Genomic DNA, 26,061 nt, shown 5'->3' with positions numbered 1-26,061 from the left:
AAGAGAAAGAGGATGAGACCGTCGGGAAGACAGAGCCTGGAGAAGGTTCTAGAGCCAGCAGAGAGCCAGCAGTCAGGCGGCTCAAACAGGACTTCATTGTTGCTTTGAACACAGGTTTAAGAACCCACTGTTACGTTAAAATACACCCTCAATAATATACTTTAATGTCTGTGTGTTAATGCAGGGAAAACAGTGTGGAAAGTTACAAGAGCAATCTGATAATAGAGGCTAACTAGGGCCAGGAAGGGAACAAAAGCAGGCAAATGTTTGCATGAATACCTTATTGTTTTATGAGGAGACTATATCTATTTCTTAAAAAACAAAAACAAAACAAAAAACCCATCATTTTAAGCTCCTACATGATGCCGAGAGGCGGCCAGATCTCGGGGTCACTGGGTGGGAATGCTCGAATGGACACACTCCAGCATCCAATATCAGATTGAACCAAAGGTCTCAGAGGGCTGAGATTTTATGGGACTGATTTCATACCAAGAACAAACAAACAAACCCAGTATCACCTCACCAAAGCACGCTTGGCAGCTGGGCCATCTCAGGGGGGCTCTCCCCACACAGCTTCTCTTTCGGATGCCAGCAGGCTGGGTAGGTGTCAGCTGGGAGGTGTGCACCAGGCAACTCATCTGCAGCCCCGGTGACGCGGTGAACATGGGCCGCTGAGCTACTCGCGAGGGGCGCCTGCCTTTCTAACAAGTCCCTCCCAGTCTGAGACAGTTTCCCTCGCAATACCTTTGACGTGGCCACTTGTCCTCACTTGACTGCAGAGGCAATCGCCCCCAGCAGCTGTTGGAAGCCGTAATTCCAGCCCCTGTGGGACACTCACTCAGGAAACTGCGTGGGAAAGGCAAGGAAGCCCAGTCGGCATGCGCAGCCCAAGCACCAGCTACCCCCAGCGAAGACCGTGAACCACAGGCCTGGCGTCGCCTGGTGCTTGTTAGGAAGGCAGGACCCTGGGCAGACGCACAGCGGTCAGAGCCACCTCCCAACGCCTTCACCGCCGGCTTCGCCAACAAGGTCCCTTTTGAGAAACACTGTCTTGCAGCCACGCTGGCTGGTCATCTCCAGGGAGGTGTAAACAATATTGACGCCCACGCCCGAGCCCAGCTGTGGGGAGGCGCCTGGCAACATCAGGTTGTGGTCCTTGCAGGGGGTGCTGAGGATGCTGAGGTTGGGGAACGAGCCTCAGAGGACCCGCAGGTCTGAGGCACCCGAGAAGCAGGCGGACCTGAGTCAGGGGAAAGCACAGCCAGGTGACAGGGAAGTGAAGCTTAAAAGGGAGCACGCACAGCAACAAAGCTGGGCAAAGGGGTCACCTCAGTCGAAGAAACTCGATCACACCACATAACGAAAGTGCGTTTAATCAGACAGGCCTTGTACCTGCAGGTACCGGATCAACGAAGCAACGCTCGAGGCTCCGAGCAGCTGGGCAGCGAGGTACCCGTGTTAGGTGGCAGCGGAGCAAAACGTGGGCAAGGCAGTGTTTTCCTGCTGCCTGTGCTGCTTTGGGCACGTTAGGTCTCCAAGCCTCAGTTTCCCCAGCAGTAAAACAAAGCTAGAGCCAGCACAGCCTCACAGTGAGGAAGAAATGGGAACACGCAGGCCAACTTCCGGCACAGACGAGCTACCCTGGAGGCATTCCACGTGTGTCAGCAGTAATCACCACTATCAGACAGAGCTATGGCCTCCAGGATGGAGAGGAATGAGCAAGAACGAGGATCAAGGAATGAACTCCAGCCAAGAGACATTGACCTCGAGTGCAGACGGACCACCGGAAGTTACATCAAAATATTCCTGCACGTCCCGTGGAGACGCTTCACTGGCCTCAGGCCAGCGTGTCCGCAATGAACCGAGTGTACTGCTTCGGCTCTTCGCCAACCTTTTTCTTTTCTAAAGAGGAAACAGAAACACCCAAACCCGACAGGCCTGCCCGACATGTCCAGATGCCACACAAATGCCAGGTCAGGGGATGGCACAGAACTCGTACCCGAGGTGGGTGGGGGACCCTGGTTTGGGTCGGTGAGTAACACACTCTGGCAGGACCAAGGTCAGTTTAGTTCTGGCCGCTAACGTCCAGGGGCTGCCCTGCTGCTGTTCTCCTCTGGCCTCAGCCTCAGGCAAGTTCTGGGTGTCACACACGTGCCTCGTTCACCTTTTGGGGTGCCCTATCGTGCTAGCATCCCTGAACCTCAGATACACACTGGAAATGAATCTCAAGGTGAGGAAGAGGAACGGGGAGCCTTCCTGCGACAGACACAGTGAGGAGAGAAATGCAGCAAAGATGAAAAACGTTCCACCCACAGGTCCTCGAAAATGAAAGTGAGTTCCGGGTGCTTCGCTGCCTCTCGCACTGCACGGCAGCCGCCCCGTTCTGGGAGGTGAAAACGTTTCCTTTGGTCTCCCTGCTCCAAACCCGTAATGAATCCAACTTCCTTCTACTTAAAGAAAACAAAAACCAAAAATTAAAAAAAAGAAGAAAAGAAGAAAAGACGGCTTTTGGCAAAGAGCAAGGGATTAGTTTAGACCAACCTCACTTCCTCGCCTCCCCCTTCTCTATCCCCATCTTTTATCAGAAAGAGAAAAACTATCTTTCTGAGAACTGGGGGGGGGGGGGTCGACAAACTTCCTTTTTAGGCTAAAACATAAAACAAATATAAGCTCTGAGAAAGAAGCCACACCTCGTTTCTCTAAAACTCACACTCATTACTTTTAAAACAATTATTTTTAGAAACCAGGGAAGGATGTGCTGTCAGAATTCTCGATTCCACTTGGTTAAGGAAAGAGCGTGTGGGGGGCGACGGGGGAGCTAAGAACACGACTTCATACAGAATGAACATCGTACGTTTTCCTACAAATATCATCAAAAGAGGCACGAACAATGGACCTGGGCGCTCTTAACACTCGGGATGTGGGGCTCTCGTGTGCAAAACAGGATGCTCCTTACAAGGGATAGGAAAAAGCCCCAAAAGAAGCAGAGAGAAAGCAGAACCGGAAATAATAATTGGGGGAAAGGCGATCTAGATTTCGAGATACTGGGCAAAGCAAAAAGGGCGGTCCACTCCTGGACTGGACAAAGCACAACAGCCAGCAGAGTCGTGAGCCCCTCGTGTCAAAAGGAAGCTCGTACTGCACTCTATATATTCTGTGTAACATCCCATGATGGAGGAATGCATCACTGTCCGAACTGTACATACGGCGGGAATTCTTAAGGACATGCCAACCCTGCAATCGCCCCAGTTCAAAACAGACACCACAGAGCTGCAAGCAGGCTCTGGTTCCCAGCTCAGAACTAGATGAAAGTGAGGAAGAGTCCTTAAAACTGGGGAAACAGCCCTTTCCAGGAACAACGAAGCCCACAGCTTTACCAAATAAGGCAAGTGAAAGCTAGAAGCCCAGGAGGAGCTGGCTGGGCTGTCTCTTTCCTAAAACTGGCCAGCTGGATGACAGAAACGTGAGTGTCCCCAATTCCACCCATGTGGATTGCAAATGGGGAGAGAGAATGAGAAGAAGTGACGGGGACGATCCTTTGCTGAGGAAAGGCTGTAGCTACGGATCCGGCCCCTGCAACTTTCAGGCTGTTTCAGACCCACTCAGCTGCTGCCCCTTCTCCTGTGAAACACGCAACTCAAAACTGCAACCAGTTGGTGCTATGAGTCAAACCCTAATTTCCCCCCCCAACATCATCATATATGTATGGTTTTCTAGCATAAAGTTCAGCTCTAACACAGACAGTGTTATAGATGAGGCTGCCCAGTACATGTTCATTTTTTTTTAAATGAAAATATTTCTGAGACTACTTGCGTTTAAATGTTTAACTTTTTTTTTTTTTTTTTTTTGCTTCCAAAGAAGCTCCAAATCCAGTTTCCGGTTTTAGTATATCTCCCTTATAGGAGAAATGGCTTGGGTTTTAAAAATTCTTTTCCTTTGCCCCCTCACACCATGAGTCTTTTATGTGCCAAAGACAAATTTAAATAAATATTGTGAAAATAGAGGCTGGGGGTAAAAACCTTCTCTCTAGGGTTCTTAGACCTCGGCTGCTGCCTCCTGCACACACGCCACCTGCCTGGGGAGGGCGTCTCACAGCAGAGGAGCCACGGCCGTGAGAAGAACGATACATTCCATAAATGTTTCCAGAAAGTCTAGTACTGCTTTCACTTTCCTCAATCGTTTAGGTTTCCGAAAGCTAATCATCTCACAGAAACACCGAACAGTTGGCAAGAAACTTTCACAGCCACGAAGGGAGGCCCTCAAAGGGTTACGAGGCTCAGGGAGAATGCCTCGAGCTCCACTGCTTGTCCCTTTAAAACCGGAACCGGAGTCTCTCGGTCTGCTTCCTTTTAACGCAGCACGGTCAGCCACTTACCATCTTGGATCTTTTTTCCCCCTTGAAGTGTGGAGACGCTAACACAAATCGCAATGGTAGCGAGAGGTACACAGGACTACACGTCCATCTCTGAAAGCACATCTGCTGGCGGGGGGTGCAGGGGTCAAGGAGGCACAGCACAGTGAGAAGTGGGTCAGCGGGGCTCATCCTGGAGGCAGTCAGTTGGGGGAAGGGGCTTTTTCCACGCAGGCATCAGGAATGCAGCCGGGAGGCATTAAGATTACCAGCTGTCCCTTGGGCACACTCCAGCATTTCTAGACCTGAAAGCATGCTTGGATGCTGCGGGGAGGGAAACTGTCTACTTGATAATAAAAATAAGAGGTGTGTAACCTCTGACCTGTGGCAGGTTTGACAACATTGGCGCGTCCACTTCTTGGTAACAAGACAGGCCAGCAGGGGGGTACTCACGTCACGGGTGAAGCAGAGCTTAAAAAACTGTCAGCATTAGAAATGTGAAGCTTAGAACGGCCTGTCTTTTGGTTACTCTAACCTGGTCTGTTTCCATTTCTTTTAAGTCCTAAGAAAACTCACAAAGTCTTCAAGACCCAAACAGACCATTTCTTTTAGGCAAAAAAGAAAAAAACAAAAGCCTGTCTAAATGATTTTAAGTTTCTTTAACAGTTTGTGTAGGCAAGATGACATTTCAAGTCCACAGGGAAAACTGTAGGTCGCTCGATGAGCAGAAAAGCCTCTGTCAGAACCAGCAAAACTGGTTCTAGGGCATGATTTCTGTCCTGTGCTGTGGAGTCACAACCCGGGCAGAAATGACACGGCTGTCCCTAAGTCATTTTTGCATCACAAATGGTTTCTGAGCATTTGGTTATTTTTAGCACTTCATCCAGTGGAGTCTGCACAAAGCAAAAATAGCTGTTTGCTTCACATAAAACTTGTAATGGGGTGGGCGGTGCTTGTTGTCCCAGACACGTTTAATACTGCGGAGGGATGGTTCCCAATATAGACTCCCACCACCGTGCTAGATTTTCCTAAAACAGGTTTATATAGAATACGGTGAGCAACCTAAAATTATGTAAAAGTGACCAACATATACAACACTAGTTTGGGAACAACCAAGAAGCCTTTCCTGGGAATTTTAAGCCTTCCAGCAGGGAGCTAACCCTGGAACACGAGCCCGCAGCGCCCAGGAGATGTGTTTCATCCACGCAGCCAGCCCTCCGGGACAAGAAGCTCGTGGACGTCTCAGGAGCACAGGACGAACGGCCACTCGACACCCCTCCTCTATCCTGCTGATGCTGTCTCACCCCTCCTCTAACATGGCTGTGCTCCCACGACAGATTTGGGTCACTTCAAAGTGGTACTTATGGGGATGACTTTGAAATTTTACCAGCACCTGAAATAAGTCGTATGTAAGTTTCTGCCATGTTTGAGTTTGGTGTGTGGGAAGCGGGGGTTGGCTCACATCACTGTTGGAGCCTAAGGATTACAGAGCCCAGAGGCACAGAGTCTAATGAACTGCTCTAGCACCTAGCGTACTGCTCGGAAGTCACAGAAACAATAAGTATTTGCAGGGACAAGGTGGGAACCTTCATTCCCTTGCCTGAGGTTCCCCCGGGTTGGGGAATCTGCCCGAGGGTGACACTCCCAGCCTCTCTCCAGCCCCCTCAATCCCTCCTCTCGGGAGGAAGTCCCATTCGGTGACTGGCGGCTTGGAGAGGGCGGGCATGCTCAGTGCACCCCTGGGGCTTGCCCACAGCGTGGGTCTGCGCTCATCAGCTCAGCCACGGAAACTGTGTCTGCGCGGGGTGGCCATAAGGACAGTGGTGAGGGGCTGTTAACAAGCCTGTGGGGCCGCAGGCTAAAGCCTCATCCTTCACGTGCGTTGCCAGTGAGCAGACAACACGGGTGCTCATCCAGAACCCGGTAGCACTGTTCTCGCTGCCAGGGACAGCAAGAAATAACTGCTGACTTGTGTAACAGGCTTGGGCGTTTTATAAAGCAACACGTGGGGGATTTGTGGGGTTCTCATGTTCTGTCTCCTCTTTGAAAGGGTGACATGGGCCACAAGGAATAGCTGGATGGGTAGGTTTGAACCATCAACCAACCAATTCCTGATTTAGCTAACCTTCACCTTCGCCTTCCTCCTTCCTCCTGAACGCTTAATAACGTTAAGATTCTCCATCAGGGTCTTGCAACTTATCATATAGTTGTTGTTGTTTTAAGGTTTGATTTAATATTTAAAATGCAACTATATAGAATCATCTAATCCACATAAAATATGCAGATAATTTGCAGAGACTGGGATGTGCTTTAAAGAAAGAGCCAGGAAGGAAAACAGCTGCATATCAAGTCCCTGCAATCTCACTTCACAGCACCAGAAAGAACCCACCATGACATCTGAGAACGCCACTTGCCAATTCTCTGTCATTACAACGAACACTCTAGCTCAATGCCACTACCTAATAGGAACTCTCCTACAGAAAGGAACCTAGGTCAGTAACAGGCAACCTGTTTAAAGGGAAACCAGCAAAGATGGACGCACTTGGTCAGTGAGTGACCCGTATGTCCCTTCTCTAAACACATGCAAGACAGCGACCACCCGTCACAATCTCTATCCCGAAGGAGAAAACATGGTTTCCATGAAGATAGCTCTTCGTTAAGTTACAGGATCGACATGACGCTGCCTCTAATCTATGCTTCTAAACTTGTAAGTGATATATGTTATAGATGACATAGAAAGTGTAACACAAGTACTTAGAAATATGTACTGATATTAATGAGGTATTACGATCATCGTAATGACAACTACTATTTACAGAGCTCAACATATGCTCGATTATTTGCTATTATTAAGCGCTGACAGTGCCCTATGGACTAGGTAAGGACTTGACAGTATCATCTCATCTCACCCCTGGAGCAGCACAACTTTCAGAAGATGACGGGGAGGCGGGAGGGGTTGCGCTACCTTCCCAGGATCACGCGGCTGACGAGCTGTAAGGCTGGAAGCACAGCCGGGCAACCTGCCCCAAGCCTGGCACCTGAGGTCACGGTGCAAATGGAGCTCCTTGGCATCAGAATATTCAGGTCCCGACAGCCATGGAAGACGTCATACAACTGGGCAGGCAGAACCAAATGAATCACTCTGATAGGTCAAAATTGGTGGGGTCATGTGGGTCGACCAATTCTTTTCCTAGTCAGAATTGCAGAGCTTCAAAATCCCAAGAGAAAAAAACAAAGACGGCTGATCCCTGTGTGCTCCCCTCTTGAGGACACTGCAAAGTTCAGTGTCATCTATTCCATTTGGTCTGTCTCTACACCGACCGGTAACAAGTGTTACGTGCTCACACAGATCAAATGTAAAGGGCATTAAAAAAAATCCACAGTAAGAAAAACATTTATAATTCTTTTGTTGTTTCTTAGAAACTCCACACATTCCATACGGCAATCTGGAGAGCCCCCAACAGGCAAGTCTCATGCACCAGTGTCGCCTGGAAGATTACAGAACACAAGAGCCCTTAGGGGAGGAGATACGGACCGTGGCTCAGACGTGCGGAAGCCACCACAGAACACAGCCACTGGGCTGAGTAAGGCCCCTTCGCGCTCTAGAGATTGTCACAAGTTCCACAATTCCAAGTGGCAAAGGAACTGGAATAACAACTCGATTAACGCCCTGTTGTCAGCCATGGAAATTTCCGATTTGAACATGGAGGCCAATACACAATAGAAGGAAATTAATCAAGAAAGTCAAACTGAACCTGCCTCTCCTGTGATTTTTTTCTGTATTCTCTGATCCTGTCACTCCAAAGATGGGGAAAAATCTCTTAAAAAAAACCACACAAAGTGCCAGAGAAAATCTGTTTGCTATAGAATCTTATGCAATTAAGTTTTTAACCTCATAGCAATTTAAAAAAAGAAACACGCCTACACGAAAGCTCAATTTATTCACTTATGACCTTTAAGAAGCCCAACAGCGTCGAGCATTATAGCAATCTGAAAGTAGTAATTTTTTTCCTTCTGCTTGCTCTAAACAAACTATAAACCGGAAATAAAAGGACTAATATTTCAAGAAGCGTATGGAATGTGCAGTTTCATCAGCATTGGTTGTTGGATGAGCTTCGGGTAACAACTCATAGAAAAATAGCCTACATTTTAAACCTGTTATCAAGGTACTTCTCGTGCGCCAGCAAGCCTGATAAAACAACCCTGCTACAATTAAGTGGCATTGTGGGGAAAAGAACTCACACGAGGAGAGGAGAAATGCCTGTACTTGTTTCAAAACCGACACCTTTACTAGACTGTAAACTCCATGACGGCAAGGACTGTATCATTCGTTTTTACAGCAGATTCCGGGGCCCTAGCCCAGGACTGAGCATATAGTACCTCAGTGCTTAGTAAGCATTTGATGGACGAATCAGTGGAAGGACCACTCATGGGAGATCTCTGAGTTTTAGCCAAAGCTCTGTGACCCCTCGCACAAGTTACCTCCCTGACTGCAGGGCTCCCAGGCTTCTCTCCTTTTAAATGACAGGCTCGGACAGGAAGCTACTCTCTGAGCTTAGTTCCAGCTCTGCTGTGTTGAGACACAAATTCCTCCAGAGTGACATTTGCATTTAAATCTTAGACTCATTCTTAAGCCACCTTCAATTTTAAGTACAGACCACAGCATTCTAAAGATAACAGGTTCAATTGCTATTGTCTGTCCCACCATCAGTCTGTCCAATGCTGGAGGCTGCCGCCACATCTGCTCCTTCTAGATAAATGTTGTTTCTATCTTAGGAATTAGCCTGCCTCCTTGCTGAAAGCTATCAATTTTTACTTCCAAGTATTTACCTTCCCCCAACCCTCCCCTTTCTCCCTACCATCATTTCCGGCCGTCCCTTCTCACAGCACCGTGTGTGAGCCACCTACCCCTGCGTGACGGAGGGCTTCCCACAGACCCACGGAATCCGGGGGCAGGACTTCAGGATCTACATTTTAAACCTGTTATCAAGGCATTTCTTGTGCGCCCGCAGCCTGACACCACGGTTCAAAGACTACGCTCTTGTCTAATGACCACAGTGCCCAACAGTAGGTCCTTCCATGAGCCCCGTGCAGTTGCACTAGAGAAACTAGCTTTACACCAGCTCGCAATGCTTGACCATTATTGCCTGTTACAATTCCGATCCATCATTACGATGAGAAGAAACAATAAAACCATTTTGTGTCTCATTATGCTCTTTCACAGTCAGCAACATTAACAAAAAGAAACAGTGACATCAAATTCTGTATTAGCCTTAGCTATTACTAACCCACCACCCGCAACACACAGCAACGCCCCTTTCCTCCAATAGAGTCACTGCCAGCCGTGAATAATAGTTAATGTCACAGTAACAAAACACAGCAATGGACAACCCACGGTCACGTGTTTCAATTCTTCCTCATTCATCGGCCTGTAACAGTGAGTAGGTCTGGGAGACAACCATCAACAAGCGCCCTGAGGGCAATCATACTTTCAATGGATTTTTTGCTTTTTCTGGCAATGCTGTCTTCTCTTCCAAGCATGCCGTCACAGCACGAGAGCTGAACCTGCGTATTCTGGCTGGCTCTTTATCATGTAGGGAGGAAGCCAGGGAAAGGTGACAGATTCCATTTAAATCTTTTCTCTGCTTCTCCTCCATCTTCCCCTTAAAAGATGAGTGTGATGCCTTTTACTTGTGCTCCTGTGAGATGCTGTCCTTAATCCCAGGACTAATCTGAGGATGCCACCTTCCCTTTGAACATGCCCACCAGGCGGTCTTCTTGCACGTGGCATGACGGGTGGCTTGCTCTCTTAAGAAGCCTGTTTTCTGAAGTATCACACACACCCAGAAGAGCATACAAACCTAAGAGGAGAACCTCAAGTTTCATCAAACGAACATGCTCGTGTAGGCAGCACCCACGTGGAGACCTCAGACACTGCGTGTGCCATCAGTCACCTCTGAATCTCTCACAATTGACAGTCACTGGGTTACCTGCCCAAAGACCCCATGCATCTACGGACCCCGTTTAAATATCGTTTCTAACAGACCAGTAAGACTGAAACAGGCCTCTCCAGGCCGTGAAGAGGCGTGAGCAGGCAAAGATGAGGTCCCCTCCTGGGACATTATCACCACGACGCTTCCACAGCCTCGAAGACCATTTAAGGCAGAGGCCCTCGGCTCAGCAAGTATGTGCAGATCCCTTAGAATTCACTGAATGTTTCCACCAGAATAACTTCATCACACACCCAGCTGGGGGAAAACAAAGCTATCACTCATAATTCTCATCCCAGAACCCCTTAAGTATAGGGCCGCAGGTAGGAGAGTGCCAGGAATATCCTCAACAAACTGGGAAGAGAAGCCCATTGTTTTTGATATTCTGGTACCCTTTGCACGAGGCTAAGCGGAGATGGCATTATATAATTCACAGACTTGTCAAGCTACCACCTCCCCTGCAGGAGGAATTTCTGGCTGTGCTTTACGCTTCAAAACCCATTTCCAGCATTCATCGTGCAAATGAGGCATTGCCCTCACATTACAACAGGAAATGTGATTGCAGGTAATAAAAAGCAGCCAGGACTCATTTCGGAAGGATGCTTGGGAGCCAGGAGGACAGCGGCAAACGATTCCCATCCAGCCTCGCACTGTGTCCTTCAGTAAGAGGTTGGATGAGGCACCTGGACCTTCACACTCGGATCTCCTGAGCAACAGCCCAGCGCAGGTGAGGAAGAGCAGGAGACACTGGCTGGAGGAGGGACACACACCACAGGCACTTTGCTCCGAGGTCAGCTACACCTAGGACGCCATCTCTGTCACCGTGGCCAAAACCGTTCACACACAGGGAGCACAAAGTCTTCTTTTATTCATTTATTCAACAAATATTTACTGAGCATCTTCTAAGTGCCAGACATGGTTCCAGATACTGAGATAGAATTCATGGCGCTTCATTCTCTTGCAGGACGAAGCCAATAATAAACTCACAGATAAATACACTATGACGTCAGAGAGTGATAAGGGCTCCCAGAAGGTGGGCAGTGAGGGCCTTTTCACACAAGGGAGTAGGGAGACCTCTCTGAATAGGTCACCACTGAGCAGACAGCTGAATTAAGGAAGCGAAGGAGTGAATCAAGCCAGTGTATATGAAGAAAGAGCCACCAGGCTGAGGGTGCATCAAGTGCAAAGGCCCTGAGGCAGGAACAATCTGAGTATGTTTAAGGCACAGGAGGAGGCCAGTGTGTCTGAAGCCACGTGAGTGGTGAGTTTTTAGGACATTATACGCCAAGGGAGAGACTTTGGGTTTTACCGTCAGTGTGACGGGAGCCATGGGAAGGTTGAGCAGAGGAGTGATCAGAGCTGGCTCAGGTTTGAAAATGTCCGTTTTGGTTGCTGTGTGCAGAACAGACCACAGAGGGCAGTTAGAAGACTATGCAGGGGCCCAGACAAGACCTCATGCTGAGTGGGAGAAAGGTGACCAAGATGAACAGGTGGGAAGCAGTCAGAAGCGGGGATATATTTTGGAAATAAATCAAGAGGATTTGCTGATGGATTCCATTAGCAATCTCATCTAAATTAGAGAGGTTACAAGACTCCGAATCTTGGATGTGGAGAAGCTGGAACCCTCCTGCACTGTGGGGATCGGCAACTGGCACAGACACTATGGAAAACAGTACGGGGGCTCCTCAAAAAATTAAAAATAGAGCTACCTTATGACCCAGCCGTTCTACTTCTGGGTGCTGATCCAAGGGAAATGAAAGAGATGTTTGCACAGCCGTGCTCACTGCAGCGTTGCTCACTGCAGCCAAGACACGGAACAACATAAGTGTCCACGGATGAATGAAAAGATAAGCGACACTGGTCCATACAGTCACTGGACGATTCCTCGGCCTTAAAAAGGAAGGAATTCCTCCCACATGAATGACTTTGGGGATATTATGTGACGTGACATGATCCTGTCACCAAAAGACAAATAACTGTATGACTCCATTTATGGGAAATGTCTCAAGTAGTCAGATTTATAGAAACAGAAAGCAGAACGGCGGTTCCCGGAGGTTGGGGAGCGTGGGGAAAGGGGAGCCAGTGTTCCATGGGTGTGAAGGTTCAGATTTGCAAAGTGGAAAAGTTCTGGAGATCAGCTTCATACAACGTGAATACACTTAACATTACTGAGCTGTACACTTAGAAATGGCTAAGATGGTAAATTTCATGTTAAGTGGTGTTTTAGCACAAAAAACAAAACTCACATTTTTTTAAAGGTACATTTAAGTAACTATTACATTTCAGGCATTCCATTCATAAATAAAAAGTATGAGGCATTCTAATTAGCAAGACGATTAAGATCAATTTTACTTCATCTGTATCATTAAACTTGCAAACGTGCTGTCTTTTATAATGTATGTGCTATATTAGAACTATAGTATATACATAAAATTTTAAAATAATTATATACCCAAACATTAAAAAGTACTCAGAGGCTTAAGCAAATGGGAAACTGGAATTGCCATTTACTGAGAAAAGACTGGGAAATGCAGGTTTGTGAGGGGGGAGTCAAGGGGTTCATTTGCGGTCCATTTGGGGCATAGGTTTGAGACGCCCATGAGATACATCCAAGTAGAGATGGGGGATAAGAGATGATCCATGTGAGTCTGGAGTTCCAGGGACAAGTCTAGGCTGGAGAGACATCCAGGTGCCAGCAGCATCAGGACATTTAAAGTCATGGGACTGGCCCAGATCAGTAAGTGAAGGACTGAAGAGAGAGGAAGGCTGAGAACTCAGCCCCGGGAAACTTAGAGTTGGCCCAAGAACAACTATAATAATCCATGAGCTAGGATTCCGGAACACAGATTGGAGACAGACAGACTCAGACAGTGACACGTGGGGGTGTTTGGGCTGAACGGCCACACAGGTCTGGAACTGGGGTGCCTCGTCGGGTCATGAGCAAGAGAAAAGAACATAGAGAAGACAGGTGGACGCTCACAACAAGACAATCAAGTCTCCCATCCAGCAGCCCCAGGGAGACCTGCCCCTTCCTGATTTCCTGCTTTTATGCTGCCAGCTGGCCTGTTCTGTTTACAGCAACCTGCAGCCAACTTCAGCGGACTTCTGCTCTTTACTAGCAAGTAACCACTGATGGAACCCTAAAGAAAGAAGACGATGCATGTGGTGGGTGAGAAGTGAAATCAACCGTTTGCAATAAAAATCCCAAATCGCACGTGGTGGATTGCAACGTTTGGCCCCCAGGCTGCCCTCCTCCCTGCAGCCGTGCCCTTTGCCATGTAACCGTGCAGTGCCAGTCTACTACAAGTGGCTGGCCTGCTCTGCCTCTTGACGCTGGACTCAGCCCCTTTGGGGAGCAGACATGACGCAAGCAGAGGCGTCATGGGCTGATGCACTGGGCCTGCCCTTTGCAGCCAATGCCATTGCCATGGCTGCTGGGGAACGAGAGACACACGGAGCAGAGCCAAGTACCCAGTCAGCTCAGCACATGCAACAGCCAGCACACTCACTCACCCAGCTCGGGCTGCAGAACCTCAGGGGCCCCCCCACCCCCGACACCTACTGTGGCATGCCCCTGAGGTTTTGTGGTTTCTATGTAGCAAAGATAACTGATACATCATAGGTAAAAAACGCTGACTGGATTTCATCCATGTATTTCTTATGCACAGTTATCACCATTGAGAAAGTGAGGACAAACTTCCCACCCCCAAAATGGCCAAATATGGACAAAAAGTAATTGATAGAAAAAAAAAGGGAGCTTCAAATATATCTAAATGATACAGAATCAGGCTGATCCATCCCAAACTACTGTATAATTAGCTATAATTTTAAGGTATTGTAAAATAAATAAGCAAGTAAATAGACAAACAAGGAAAATACTACTGAAGACTACTGGGCATTGCAGACTCTTCTCAGCATGCTCTGCTACGCAGGTGGCTCAAAACTCCAGAGGCAGTCTTGTTTTTCTTTTAGAAACAGTCCTCTATTCGTTCAGCATAATAGCATCATCCATCTTCCATGAGCGCTTACACGGTCTATTTGTACTTAGGTCAATCTGTATGTCCACTCCCCAAGCATTACTTAGAAAATGACTTTATGTGAACTCAAGTTAGCATAGCTCTTCGTAAATGCTATTCATAGATTAGAAGAAATTGTGACCACAGAGGTATTTTATGAGACGTGCAAAAACTCTTAATGAACTGAAATAATACTCACTGGTTTATACATTTAATTTGATAACATCGTGAGCTCAGGCAGGAGCTTAGAAGTTTGAAAGGAGCCCAACCAGCATGTCCACTTTTGCTCCTAATCAAGTCTGAAATCTTGCCATTTTCTCTCAGCAGCTGCATCTGTACCGGATGTTGAAACAGCAAGCCTCAAAGCTGGACTGTTAGTCTGTGTGGTGCCCCAAGGCGAAGGGGAGCTCAGTTGTCGAGTTGGGGGAAGAGAGGAAACGAATAGCAACACAACCCTTCGCTGCTACACGTGGGCTCCTGAAGTCAGAGTGGCGTCAACTGCAGTCCTTGGTCAGCCAACAGTTTGAAAAGATTCAATTTCCACAGGAAGTCCCGAATGTAATTGTCTTCAAATCTTTAATAGCCAGGCTAGTAAAACTTAATTAAGTATGCACGAATGAATTCAACAGCTGGTCTTCAAAAACCAGTTATTCTAGAGTTCAATGTGAACAAAGTTGAAGGTTAAAAACTGGTTTCTAAAGCGACACAACTCCCACGACAAGCTCAGAGACCTATTCCTTCAACACCAGAACATCCACACCCCCTTCCAAGACACCCATAAACCAGCTGTGTGACCTGTGCTGGCAAACACGGAATCACCCATTCCCAGATTGGGGGCCATGGGTTCCGGAATCTCCCATAAGACACAAAAAGAAAGCAAACCTTTTTTATTTTTTAAGGCACCAGAGATGTGAGTTTAAGACCCTTTAGCTTATGGTTTTCACACACTCGGCTTTGCTCATTGACACTCAATAGTCACCTTTCCATAGAGAGCGTGGTCACAAAAATGACTTCATTTATAGAAACCTAAAATATCGATTGCTTAAAAATGTATAAGTATTGCAGTAATGTTACTGCTAAACTGTAAGAAATGTATTTTATATACATGTATACATACACATATAGTTATGCTAGAAACATAATGCTTTAGAAATCTAATTTTACATTTTATATGAAAGACTGAATTTAAGGAAACATATCTTCCGCACTATCATCAGAAATAACTTCCTTTTTAAAAAGGGCAACTTGAATGACTTTTTTAAGTCACTTCCTGGCCTACAAACTTTCATGGAATCCTTGGATTCTGCGGGATAAAGTTCAGACCTTTTAAGAGAGCCCAGAAGCACTTGTCCCCATAGCTCTCATCAGAACTTCCAGCCTCATCTGACCCCTCCTGCCTGACACGCTCACCCCAGCCACACAACTCCACCCATTTTTCACTCGCGCTCTGGCCTTTCATGTTCCTGACTTTGCAGACTCTGCTCCCTTTGCTGAAGTGCCTTTTTCCACCTGGTCAATCTCTATCCATGTTGCAAGACCTACGTCAACTTGAAGCCACTGCCATCCTTCTGGGCCCCCATACACTCCCCTCCTCAGCACACACAGCTCTCTGCACCCCACCGGCCACACCTGACACTGTCATTAGTTCTTTACACCACTTTCACCCCCGCTCAGGTGAGACCACCTCCAAGGCAGGAATATCTTCTTCATGCAGCTAGGTGCGCCCGAGGGCACATAACAGGTGTTCAGAAAAGCTCTGTGGAATGGGAGGGAATGGAAGTGAAGAGAAGCGAAGAGAAATTAAGATAGAAGCAGGTGGGAGGTCCAAGATGGCGGCAGCCCAGGAGGATGCTGAACTAGCCCCCTCCCGAGAGCACAGTGAAACCTACGCATAGAGCAATGACTGAGAGACAGTGGAGGGCTGAATGCACAGCTTCTGAACCACAAACGAGAGGAAGAGACCAAACAGAGAAGATTGGGAAACCAGCGGAGCTCTCCGGGAGCTGCAGGAACTGTCTGAGACGGAAGTGCCAGGAAGCACCATTGCTTACGACGCCCTGCACCTCGATAAGCAGGTGGTGACGCTATCCAGGTACTCAGGTCTGCCCGCAGGATCCCCACGGCGCATTTCGACTCACCGACTGCAGCAAACAGGATCAACACAGCGTCATCACCACACATACCTGGCTTACCTGCCCGGGGCCTCTGGCCTAGCAGGCTGGTGCCCCGGCTGCCATTGCACCTGTCTGGCTCCAATTGGCCAAAAGTATCCAGCATACTCGGCTCACATAGAGGTCGTGTGTACACAAGACTCCCTTTTGTACAACAAACGCGAGAGAGACCATGGAGAGAAGGCTGGGAGCTGCGGAGCTCTCCAGTACCTGCAGGAATTCTCTGGCTGGAGACGGCGGTGAGCACCACTGGTTACGCCCCACTCCACCTGGACAGGACATGCCAGAGCCCCATCCCGGTGCTCCAGCCTGTAAGGTCACTGCAGTGCGTTCCCAGACATCGCCTGAGTCCATTTTGCCCAAACAAAGGGAGCAAGCAGGATCAACAGGCCAGTCCTATGTGTACCTGGCTTCCCCACCTGGAGCCACTCCGGCTCGGTGGGCCAGACCCTGGACACCTTTGGCACCCACCCTGCTCCTACTGCCGGCTGGCCCAAGCCACAGGGGTCGCTTCCACATGAGGCCACTTTTTCAAGTCTGTGAGAGACAGCTGTTTTGTCTAACTCATATAAACAAACATAGAAACTCAAGCAAAGTGAAAAATACAGAAGAAGATCTCTCAAATCAAGGAACAACAGAAACTCCAGGAAAAAACCCTAAGGAAACAGATATAAGTAATTTGCCTGGTAAAGAATTCAAAGAAACAGTCAAAAGGATTCTCACTAAACCTGAAAGTAGAATAGAGGAACGTAAGGGTAATTCAACAAAGAGAAAGCATAATAAAAGCCAAGCATATCACACAGCAATAAAAATAATGAAATCTTGCCATTGTGACAACCTAGATGGACTTAGAGGGTATTATGCTAAGTGAAATAAATCAAAGAACAATAAATACTGTTTGGTTTCACTTATATATGGAATCGGAAAAAGAAACGAACAAACAAAACAAACACACACTCATAGAGACAGAGACCAAAGGGATGGTTGCAAGAGGGGAGGATGGTAGAGGAAGGGTGAAAAAGGTGAAGGGCAACATAGTCTTAATATTGTGCTAAGTTTGCACAGTAACATGATTACTAAAATTAGCAGGGTGATCACATTGTAAGGTATAAAAATGTTGAATCACTATGCTATATACCTGAAATTAATATATGATATTGTGTACAAACAGTACATAAAAAAAAAAGGAGGCATCGACAGCAGATTGGGTAAGACAAAAGAATGGATCAGTGACCTGGAAGACAGACTAGTGGGAATCAACTAAACAGAGCAGCAAAAAGAAAAAAGAATTTAAGAAAACAAGGATCGCTTAAGGAACCTCTGGTACAACATCAAGTGCACAAACATTTGCATCATAGGATCCCAGAAGGAAAAGAAAGGGAAAAATAGAAACTGTATTTGAAGAAATAATGACTGAAAAGTTTTCCAACCTGGGAAAGGAAACAGACCTCCAGAAAGCACAGTGAGTTCCAAGTAAGATGAACCTAAAGACACACCATGACACTGTAACTACAACGGCAAAGTTTAAGATACCGTGTTGCCCCAGCCAGACCACCAGCTCTAATGTGTCTTTTGGAGCAAAAATTAATATAAGACCCAGTCTCATTTTACTATAATACAAGACTGAGTCTTATTATATAACATAACATAAAACATAAAACATAAAACATAACATAACATAACACTGGGTCTTATATTAATTTTTGCTCCAAAAGATGCATTAGAGCTGATTGTCCTGCTAGGTCTTATTTTCGGGGAAACATGGTACCGCTCACCTGTACTGTGGAATAACTGGTCTCTTTTTCTAAATCATCCCTTTACCACATGACACATCTTACCCACAATGCTAGCCAAGCTGAACTCCCAAATGCAAGTATGCCAGACTCACTCCTGTGCTAAGTCCTTTCAGTGGCACCCCTGCCTAAAGGTGAAGTCCAAGCTGCTTCACTGCCCAAAAGACTCTCCATAACCTTGGTCTCTGTTCATCTAGCCTCACCTTCCTTCCCTCTGGCCATGGGGGATCTCTTCTTGCAGTTGTCCCAGTGTTGTATGTATTGCCATTCTCTCACACGTGAGTGTATTTCTTCCTGGAATTCTTCTTCCCATCTCATGTACCTGGAAAATGCCTCTTCACACTTTAAGAGTAGCTCAAATGTCACCTCCTCTATGAAGCCCTCCATGATCAACTCTTACCCCAAGTCTACGTCAAATAGTTGACTGTCGTCTTCCTTTGTCCTGTCTTTAATCTTGGTTTGTGCTTGAGGTCTAACACCTTACATTATACTGTGTAATCCCTTGTTGGCATGTCTCCTCTCCTACTACAGTTTAAGTTCCGTGAGAAGAGAATTTATCCTCTTATGCTTTATCTTTTCACCTCTAACCTGAAACATTACAAGAATTCAACAAGCAACTGATCTATCGGCAATCAGGTCTCTTCTCCTTAGCCCTAGTGCTATGCGGATGCATGAGAAAAAGGAAGAACTAAAGAAAATGTAGATCGTGGTTGTCCAATGTGACCTGGGTAAGAATTCAAGGGGATAAAGGGGAGAATTCGCTTCCTCTTCAGTTAACACTAATTGGACACAGTACAGGCCACACCCTAAGAGTTTAACACATGTTAACTCATTCAATCCTCAAAACACTGTGATCAAGTAAGTACTAATATCCCCATTTTACTAAAGAGGACACTGAAGCAAAGACAGACTAACTTCCCCAAGGTCATATTAGGGGCAGAGCCAGGATGCAAGCGCAGGCAGCCGTAATCCACACTGCGTCAGCTCTGGGGGAGGACATCTAGGATACACACAGGAACGGAGGGTTGCCAAGGCTGGGAATGGAGGAAGGCAGAGGAAAGGAAGGGAACTGAATGCACACTCAGGCCTCCTGGGGAGAAACGACGAGGAGAACTGGTCTCGACGGCTCTCGGTGCCAGGAGGACATGCAACAGTGGCCAAAGCCCAGGGCAGGTTGGTGGCTGTCCAGAGCCACACAGGTTGGACCGGTGTGACGATGTGAGGAAGGGGAGGCACATGCACTGCGTCCAGGAGGTTAGGAACTCTGCAGTTGTGTGAGTGTGCATGTGTCCGTCTGTCTGTCGGGCCAAACACGGCTGGCTCTTCCTCTCCACTCCCAACTCTGACCTGGCTGTGAACTCTGGGCTGACCTGGCCTCAATCTTGGCTGAACTGAGTCACCTATTCCTTCCCTATTTATTCAGAGCCAAGGTTCTAGAAGAATTCCACAGACAGAGGCTGCTTGCTCATGAGGAAACTGGAATAAAGGTCAATATATTCTGGGAAAACAACTGCTTTGCAAAAAAATATTGCTCATCCATATAGTCAGGGCTCATTAAAAAGTCCTTTAGACAAGCAATTGTCAAGCTCATGAGTTAAGGGCAGTGCTTAGAAATTCCGTCCAACAGGAGAAGGAAAGAATACAGTCCTTTCAAACTCCAAGATTCAAGTTCCAACTTGGCTCACAAACTCTCCCAAGTCACGATCTTTGCATTTATTTGTCCTGTGCATTTGTCTTCTCCCTCATCGCCAACACACTTGCATGAAGTTCAGCTGAGGCCATCTCAGAGCTCAGAGGGCTTTGGCTTCCAAGAAGAGCAGTGGGCAAGGCAGAACCAACATTGTGCCACTGATCCACTAAGAAGGCGACGTCTAAACTTCCTGGCACAAACCTCCAGCCAACATGGTAACAAAAGGACGAGGAAAATACTGCCCCCGACGTTCAGAGCCATCGATGTCACTTCCGGCATTCATACACTTACTCAGGCAATCACCAGAATCACTTTTTAAACAACTTCCATATTCACCTCTGAATTTCTGGGGGTGCACTCAATTGAATTCCCTAGAAGTTCAAGTTTAGAGCCTGTTTCAATATTGATCGCATTTCTACTCAGCAGAAAGTCCACTGTTCAATCGCTTGCAGAATTCAACCTGGGTTAAGAGAGAATTTTAACCAGGCCGGCCTTCCTCGTGGGTCGATAACCAATCCAGCCTGCTCCCCGGGAGGACACGCTCTCCTGTATCCAAGCAGGAAAGAAGAGACTGTTTATTTCTTGGCACCAGGAGAGAAGATTTAATTTGATTTCCTGTTCATGAGCTTTTCATCTTCAAAGTGCCTCACAAATAGTAACTAATTAATCTTCACAGTTCTGCTCCCCTCTGACTGAAGCTCTTTCAAGGGTAAGGACCCAGGGGGGCATTGGCCGGCCACAGCGTACAATTCAGCAGATAAGAAACCACCCCAACAATAAGAAACTCCTTTCACCTGGACGCGCTGTGCGTGGTTATGGCAGGCTCCTAGACCACCACCAAGTCTCACAGTTCCAAATCCAAATGAAAAATAGTGTGGAAACAAGCGCTGACGTGGTGACAAGGCTAAGCGCGCCCCGTAGAAGCCGCCTCAGTTCCCTCAGGTGGGAGACAGGTTGACTCGAGAACCACCTCCAGAGGGAGCTTGTAAGGACTCAGCAAGAGAACACTTGGCAAGATCTCAGCAGAGGAGCCCAGGACGGGCTCAATAAACACTCAGTTATCAGCTGGAGAGGGCGCCATGGCTGCCGGACCTGAGCTGAAAAGTGGGGTAACAGCTTCAGGAAATTTGTGGGCACTGTCCATATGCCCACTTGTGAGAGACGATGAATTTAGCCAAATTACGTACACCTCTGCTATGGATTGAACTGTGCCCCCCAAATTCATGTGAAGTCCTAACCCCCAGTATCTCTCAAGGTGACCATATTTGGAAAGAGGGTTACTGTAGATATAATTAGTTAAGATGAGGTCATGCTGGAGTGAGGGGAGGGGCCCTGGTTGAATCTCTCTCTCACACACACACTCACACACACACGCACGCGCGCGGAGTGCGCCGTGTGAAGGTGCAGTTCATGAGCAGGGAGATGCAGGAGAAACCAAGAAGCCCAACAATCCCTGCTCATCACCGGATTTTAGGAGACAGACACGGAGGCAGATTCCTCCTTGCAGCTTTCAAAGGTTTAATTTAGGTGCAACAATAAATGTCTGTTGTTTAAGCCACCAGTTTTTGGTGCTTTATGACAGCAGCCCTCGCCAACTCATACAACGGCTAAATAAAGTCAATTTTGTTTAATAAACAAGCACGATCCCACCAAATTCCAAAGGCAAGTATGCTGGCCTGTCGAGCCAGACCCCAAAACACCCTGAATGAACAAACCCAGTATGGTCTCCTCTCCCCACCAAAGACAGAGAAAGCAAAGCAGGAAGGGGGCAGTGAAAACCACCCAGCTAGGGGACTGGGGACCAGTGCCCCTGCAACTGATCAAACCTTTTCACCTTAACTTTAACGGGCTTATCAAAACCCAATTTTCGTTAACGCTTGCCAACGTCGGTACAGAGAGGACACATCCCTTCTCCACTCCCACTCCGCAGTGGGATGAGTTGGGACATGTGGACGGGCTCCCTGCTGTCCAGCTTTCTTCCCACTTCTCCAACACTCCACGTACCCACGTCACGGCTCTACCCCGGGTGCTCCCCACAGCTCCCACAGCTGGCGTCTCACGGACTGGTCTCAACCCACCCCGCCCCCGTTCCCTCCTCCCGAGGAGCCTTCCCTCCCCACGCTCCACCCCTCCACCCGTCACACTGCATCCCATCGTCTCGTTTTCTACTCGTCACAGCATCTAACGCTCTCTGATGCACCTTGTGTATCTTTTATTGCTGACTTGCTTGGTGTCAGTCTTACCCACTCCAGTGTGAGTCCCATGAAGGCAGACACCTCACTTGTCTCGTTCACTACATCTCCTGGGCTCAGCGCGGCACAGAGTGCATTGCAGGCACTTAATGTTTGTTTAATGAATAAATGAGCACCACCGTCCAAGGTGAGCTACATTCAGCTAGTCTTGCAGTTTATTCAAGGGAGAACCACTAGCTGGTGCAATTCTAAGGTTCTGGAAAGTCCCCACATACAGAGCTGGCAAATGTAAAACCTTAGATATTGGTAATGCGTATTTAAATGACCCCTACTCTAAACAATTTGCTCAGTGTAAAGTAAACATGTCAGACAACCCTTCCTGAGCAATCTCAGCTTAAACAATTAGTCCAACTGCTTCACCCACTATTTTTTTTTTTTCACACACTATCAGCTAAAAACAAAACATCTCTGGTTACCACAGACAAGCTTTTAATAAAAGTGGAGGCTATTAACAAACCAAAATGCAAAGCTGGTTGTTGCAACTTAAACTTTCAGTCTAACAATTTTCCTTATAAAAATAGGAATTAAGAATTTTTCACAATATCAAGATATTTTGAGCAGATGGATCTAAATTCTAACATCTCACATGTCTGGAAAGTAAACAAACATTAAAAACAAAGTTGAATAATGTCAGTGACCTAGGAGCTATTCAACTCGAATTGTCTACACCATTCCCTTAAGAAAAACAGCCACCAAGAGTCACAAGCTCTGAATCCTGAATGCGACCTTTACAGCAAAACAAATAGCTACGTTTACATTTAAAATAGTTATTGGCAAGTCTGTTACTCATGCTCTTTTATCCCACATTTAAAAAAACAAACAAACAAACAAACAACCTTAAGTCATTCAGGCTAAACCACAAATATTACAAGCCAATACTGTGAATAAAAAAAACAAAGATGTCCCTAGGCAAACATAACGCTATCCAAAATCCATTCCAGATTTAAAAATCAGAGATAAAATTAACTGTTACACAAACTCTCAGTTTTTCCTTCTGGTCAGTATATCACATGGGTCCCAAAAGAGTCAGTAACTTTGAACCCAGAAACGTACTTTAATGAGTTTGGGTTCTTAGCACACAAATTCTAAACAATTATGTTTTAGCAAAGTTCAAAAGGTTTAAAAAGAACAGTCCCCACAAGCTCGGCTTTCTGGAACCATCACTCACCACTCAGACACAGGTCACTGCAGGCACTGCCACGTTGGATGGTACTTGGAGAATAAAGGTGGACAGTGGGAAATTCCACACTGTCCTTCTCAATTAGGGCAGGGGTCGCATTTGTTAAGATGAAATTTCACTCACACCCTTACCAAGTAGGAAGAATCAGCCCTGTACCAGGCCAAGCAAAGCATTCCCTTTCACCTGAGATGACTTGGCAATGACTAGCTGCTAGGACACAAGAGTCACCAGCAAGTCACAACCAACCCGGTCAGAGGCTGAAAATGATCAGGAGAACTAAACGCAAGACTCTCCACCTTTGTATGTGCGTCTCCAGCAGAATCAACACAGGACCCGACGTCACGTCCGCCTGCGTCCTCTCAACTGGAAAGCGCCATCTTGGAAGCAATTCATTGGTTGCCAAGCTGCTTGGCCTCCTATATTGTAAGCAATGGTGTTTCAGCAAAGTTGAAAAGGTTAAAAAAAGAAGTCAGGGAAAGCAAGCAACGAGATCTGGAGACGTCACTAGCTACTCAGTCGCACTACTGTCCTTCACTGTCACGCCCCCCCCTTCATGATATCTTGGGGAGGGATTCCATGCAGGGGCTCAAGTGCTGTACCTATGACCTTGTACCAAAGTTAATCTGTTCCTACAGAACCTTCTGAGATCTTCCAATGCTGTCTTGTCACTAATATTTTGTCCCAAACCCAGTTTCCTCCTTCCCCAGAAAGATTAACATGACAGTAGCTTGTTATGTTTCCTGATGATTCATAGAATTTGAGGAAAGAAGAGAAAAACAAATGAAAAAGGAATGGTCTGAAAATTGATATGAACATTCAGCATCAAGAAATCCACCAACAAAGCGTTACAGGACCTGACAGAGAATCTTACTTTACTGGCAGGAAATACTGAAAAATAGCCTACAACTTGCTTCCACGTTTTCTTATCTGTCCATCTGTCATCTGCCCACCCATCCACATATATGCTATGGAGTGTTCCCAGGCTGCAGTTACTCAAATATTTTTTGCTTACGTATGTGCCAGGTGCTGTGCGCTCCAAGGTCTTTACAAATAGGAAGTCATTTAATCTCATCATCACCTATTACCCCCATTTTACGGGTGGGGAAACTGAGACACAGAAAGATGACGTAACTCCCCAAGGTCAGAAGCTCAGCTGCTCAGCGCCAGAGCCGGGACTGGCACCAGGCAGTCTGGCTCTGGGGTCCATACTCTGAACCAGGATCAGATGCTGCCTGTTTTCAGGGAGGAACAGCGCGTCACCTGTGGGGGCCTGGTGGTTTAGCCATGAAGAGCTCAGAGCCCCGCACCAGAAAATCCTCGTTCACATGCAGGCTGAGTCCCCTACTAGCGAGGGGACCCTACACAAAGGTACTTAATCTCGGTGGGTCTCAGGCTCCTGGTGTGCCCACTGCACATTCTCCCAGTGGGTATGGTAGGGATTAAGTAAAATAATGCATTTGAAGCACTTAGTGGCTGGCAGCTAATAAAGAATCCATTAGCTTAAGAAACATAATTACAATTCCATACAGCAAAAAGTCTCAGCAGGAATGTCCACACACTGCCGTGTGTGACTAAACAGTAAAATCCTTGAGAACAATTATTTTTATTCACCATTGCATGCAAAGAATCCTGCCCAAAAGAGCTGATAAAAAAACGCTCTTGCATTAGAGATGTTTAAAGATAGGCATTAAAAAGGAATTTTAATGAAAGTATACTTGGAGTTAAGAACAAGACTTTAAAAAATATATAGTCATCTGTATTTTAACCCTTTAAAGTTTTTAGTCAAATTAATGAAAAGTTTTTAATAAAATTAATACAAGCACATTTTTAATATCAAATATTGTCCACTAAGTCAATGACATAACAAGGAAAAGGGGACTATTTCAGATTAAAAGGGATTTAAAAGAGATTAAAGAGACATAACGCCCATATACAGAGGGGACCTTATTGGAACCTCATTTGAACATATTAATTATCAAAAAAATTTTTCAGCTAATCAGAGAAAATTCAATATAGTAATGATAGAAATTGTTTCATTAGGTGTGATGATGGTATTGTGGTTATCTAAGAAGCTGTCTTTTTTATTCTGAGATGCATTTGGAAGTATTTAGGGGTGAAATAGCATGAAAGTATATGAGCAAAAAATAGACGAAACAAAAATGGTTAAGTGTAGAGCACGGAGTCTGACAGAGAGGTCTGGGCTTTCCATGCATCTGTAGTTTAGATTTGGAAATTCCCACTGGGATAAAAAAAAGGTTTTTAAAATCAAATTAGCTTAAAATGGAAATCAACATTCCTTCATCCCTCATCCTGCACGAGAAGCCCCTCCCCCAAAATGCCTCTCCAGAGAGGATGCACTCTTAATTCTTTGCTATTTCTTAGTACTAGTCTCTTTCTTTTTTAAAAAACTTATTTCCTTGTCCATGTATTTTTTCACTTTCTAGTTTTAAAAACAGAGTCCCTTTTAATTCCTGTTGCATCACCGACAGCCGCCCTTAACTGCCCACTTTGAGAATACTGGGCTCCGCCTTCACTTTGCCACGTCTTTCCATCTCTTATTGTCGAGCTGACTAATTTTGCTCTTACATCATCAAGGTTGATCAGCAACATTGTGTTCT

At 46.5% G+C, this 26,061-nt stretch overlaps 1 protein-coding gene and 1 long non-coding RNA gene across 2 annotated transcripts in view; one reads left to right on the top strand and one right to left on the bottom strand.

Annotated features, from left to right (window-relative positions):
• ITPR1 (inositol 1,4,5-trisphosphate receptor type 1) overlaps positions 1-26,061 on the bottom strand; it is a 293,521-nt gene that overhangs the window by 213,261 nt on the left and 54,199 nt on the right. The window lies entirely within an intron of this gene.
• On the top strand, positions 5,149-11,339 carry LOC148758202 (uncharacterized). Its single transcript, XR_016021236.1, has 2 exons — positions 5,149-5,760; positions 7,772-11,339. It is a non-coding gene; the product is annotated as an uncharacterized LOC148758202 (long non-coding RNA).

This window comes from Rhinolophus sinicus, chromosome 5, assembly GCF_057876585.1.
Source record: "Rhinolophus sinicus isolate RSI-liver-muscle chromosome 5, RSI-T2T, whole genome shotgun sequence".
In the NCBI taxonomy this organism is placed as follows: Eukaryota; Metazoa; Chordata; class Mammalia; order Chiroptera; family Rhinolophidae; genus Rhinolophus; species Rhinolophus sinicus.
Note: the sequence above shows the minus strand (reverse complement) of the source record. Positions and strands in the feature narration are given on the sequence as shown.